The sequence below is a fragment of the Ambystoma mexicanum genome, chromosome 12 (assembly GCF_040938575.1).
Source record: "Ambystoma mexicanum isolate Mex_15411 chromosome 12, UKY_AmexF1_1, whole genome shotgun sequence".
Taxonomy (NCBI): Eukaryota; Metazoa; Chordata; class Amphibia; order Caudata; family Ambystomatidae; genus Ambystoma; species Ambystoma mexicanum.
Window position 1 is genome coordinate 240366617 of NC_090936.1, and position 4022 is coordinate 240370638.

A 4022-nucleotide genomic window follows, 5' to 3' on the forward strand; every position below is an offset into this window, starting at 1 on the left:
ATTACATAGCAGTATCCATCATGCATGGTGGAGTGCAAATGCAAACCAATATGGAAATAGAATCACATACATTAGACAAGAAACCCATACAGTGATCAAGTTCAAACAAATTCCCCGAAGCTTACCTTATTGAAACAGGCATGGCAGGACTGCCCGTCCCACCTGCACATCCTCACCATGCTGCTTCTCCAGACAGTAATGTTGAGTAAAGGTATGCAGCACCGCCCAGGAGGCTGCCTGGCAGATGTCCACCAGCGGAATCCCCGACCATAATGCCACCAACGAAGCCGTAGCCCTCGTCGAGTGTGCTCTCGGATTCCTCTCCAAAGGCTTCCCAGCTTTAGTGTGGCAGAATGAGATAGCAGACGACACCCAACGGGAAAGTCCTTGCTTGGAGATTGCCCGTCCCTTGACGGACGGTCCATAAGCCACAAACAGCTGCTTAGAAAGTCTGAACCCCTGAGTACGACTCAAATAAAATTTTAACGCCCTCTTTACATCCAGCGAATGCAAAGACCGCTTTGTAGGCATGGAAGCTGAAGCAAAGAACGAGGGTAACGCAATAGAAGAGAGTTTGTGAAATGTTGTCACTTTTGGGATAAAGTGCAGATTAGTAGCCAACACCATCTTGTCCTTGAAGAACCTCAAGTATGGAGGGTCCACAACCAAAGCTTGCAATTCAGACATGCTTCTGGCCTAAGTAATGGCCACCAGAAAAGCCACCTTCCAAGACTAAAACTGCAAAGGCGTTGACGACATTGGTTCAAACGGAGGCTTCATCAGACCTGATAGAACCACATTAAGGTTCCACGCCAGAGGAAATTTCTTGACTGGCTGAAAAGTCCGAAACAACCCCTTCAAGAAATGCTTGATGAGACTATCACTAAACAGAGGCATTGCATGCTGTTTGGCAGCAATTTCTAGTTTCACTCAAATGTACCTTTATGGAGGAGAAAACCAGACCCTTTTCTGCCAATTGAAATAAGTATGGCAATACTTGCTCCAGCGAAATATTCAAAGGGTCCATCCCAGGTTGGTCCTTACACCACACACAAAACCTTTTCCATTTACATGCTTTGGAGGCATTCGTGGACGGAGCCCTAGCTGCCTCCAAAATGGGCCGACCGTCACCAGAAAGCTTTAGCAGGCCAAACTCGGAGAAGTCAGGAGCCAAGCCGTCAGGCTGAGAGACCATGGATCATGATACCAGATAGCGCCCTTGTCCTGAGACAGAAGGTCCGGCGTCACTACCAGCCGAATCGGCTCTGCCACGGACAGATAAGAGATCAGAGAACCAGGGCTGCCTGGCCTAGAACGGGGACACCAGAATCACATGGCATGGGTATCTCCGAAACCACTGGAGGGTCCGCCGAATGAGTAGAAACGGAGGAAAAGCATAAGCGAACCGGTCTGTCCATGGGAACGAGAACGCATCCCCTAGAGACTCGGGATGAGCCCACCTGCTGTCAAATTCCTTGCACTGCTTGTTCTCCCTCGTTGCGAAGAAATCCAACGAAGGACGGCCCCACTTCCGGAAGAGAATGGACACCTGCTGCTCCTTCAGCTGCCACTCGTATAGCTGGCTCACCTCCCTGCTGAGCGCATCCGCTTGCACATTCAACACTCCCGGCAGATGAAAGGCCACAATGCTGATGCCGTGCAACAGAGCCCAATGCCAGAGGTCTTGTGCTTGCTTCGGCAGCACCCTGGAATGCTTGCTCCCTTGCTTCCTGAGGTAAAACATTGTGGTGGTATTGTCCGTCAACACCCTTACCACCGACCCACGTTTGCGCAGTAGAAAAGATTTCAGGGCCCAATGTAACGCTCTCAACTCGATCACCTTGATGTGTAAACTCCACCCGAGACCACAGGCCATGGACCTGCGAGTCCTCGAGATGCACCCCCCATCCGGTCTGAGAGGCATCCGTCACAATTGTAAAATCGAATTCCGGTTCCAGTAACGACATGCCCCGAACCAGATTGTCTGAGCACTGCCACCATCAAAGCGCTTCCACCAGATTGCTGTCGATTACCACCTTGTCGGACCACAATCCGCGACTCTGAGCCCATCGGTCGGCGAGGAATTCCTGAACCGGCCTCATGAAGAGATGACAGTATTTCACCAGCAGAATGCAGGACGCCATGCCCCCAGCAGTTACATGTAGGTTCGGACGGACACCCTTGTACCGATCTTCCACTCTGCTGCTTTTTTCTTCAGTTTCAAAACCCTCTCGTCTGAGGGTCTGACAAGCCCCACCTGAGTCTGAAACTCTGCTCCCAGAAAAACCAAGTCCTTGGAAGGCGACAGAAAGGACTTCTCGAAGTTCAAGGCGAAGCCTAGCCGTTGCAACAACTGCATGGTAGCGCCAATACTTTCCTGCGCCTCCCCCGGCGATGAACTGCGTACAAGCCAGTCGTCCAGGTATGGGTAAACATGATGACCTTCCCGTCGGAGCCAGGCCGCCACCGGCGGCAAACATTTTGTAAACGTCCTGGGGGACGACTTTAATCCGAACGGGAGAATTCGAAACTGGTAATGATCTTCTCCCAGGACAAACCGCAGAAACCTGCGGTGCAGTCGACGCATAGGGCTATGGAAATATGCTTCCTGTAGATCCAACGAGGCCTGTAACTCACCCGGCTGTACAGACCGAACGACCTCTTGAAGCGTGAGCATCTTGAACTTCAGGCGTTGCAGTCTCTTGCCATTGGGTTTCTTCACCACAAAGTAACGGGAATAAACCCCTTGGCCTCTCTCGGCTACAGGAACCAATTCTATAGCTCCTTTCTTCAGCCTAAGTACCACTTCCTGTCATAGAATTTGAAGGTGGGGTTGCATGGTATACACTGAAGGAATGGGGGTCGGGGAACACTTGAATTCCAGGGAGTGGCCTAGACGCACCGTGTCCAACACCAACGGTCTGACGTGATCTTGCACCACTCGTTCATGTGTAGTGCTAGCCTGCCCCCCAGCAGATTTCCCACGAGGACAGTCATTGCTGCGGCTTAGCCTGTCTTCCTCTGGAGGAAGAGGCCTGCCCCGCTTTTTTTCCTGGAGGCCTGAAAGTCCTGGCTTTTTTGCGCAGACCTCCTATACCCCTGGGAGGAGTAACCAGATCGACTGTAGCCCCTGTCTCTGGGGGAAGTAAACCGGGCATTTCCCGATGCCCCACAGAAGGGACGAAATGAGTGCCCACTCTGCAAGGCTCCCAACGATTTAGCAGTCTCAGAGTCCTCCGTCCTCCTTCATACCCTTGAGGGCCTCATCGATTTTCTCACCAAACAACTGCTCGCACTCACATGGCATGTCCAAAACTTTATAATGCACCTCCGGGCGAAGATCCGTGCACTTAAGCCAGGCCTGTCGACACAACACTACACTGTTGTTAATCTGTTTAATACCAGGATTCCGCCAAGTCCACAGCAATGTTAATACTATGATTGGACGCCTCTTCTCCTTCACGTACCAACAGCACGGCAGCTTTACGGTGTTCCTCAGGTAGATGTTCCAGCAAGGGAGCCAACCGATGCCACATCTCACGATCGTAGCTGGCCATGATCGCTAGAGAATTGGCCGCTTTCACCGTCATCACCCCCACAGTCAAAACCTTTTTACTGAAGGCATCCTGTCTCCTGGCATCACTATCAGGAGGGGTGATACATTTGTGCTGACTCCTGGCTTTGCGGCTAGCCAACGCTGAAACCACCGACTCAGGGGTGGGCTGTGATACCAAGCACTTTGGTGCAGAGTTCGGGGTCTTAAACTTCTTCTCCAGCCTCCCTTTGATAACTGGTTCCGAGAAAAGGTGTCACATCGTGCGCAGACCCTCCTGCCACACGTGGTCCAAGATAGGCACAGCGAAAAACAGATTTTCATGTCTTGCCCATGTGGTCGAAAAGGAAACACTCCTTCCACTCCTCCTCAGGAGCCAAACCAAATTCCACACATGCTTTTGCCATCATGGCGTGAAACACCCCAACATCATCGGGCTGAGATGGTTGTGCCGGATTACGAGGTAGTA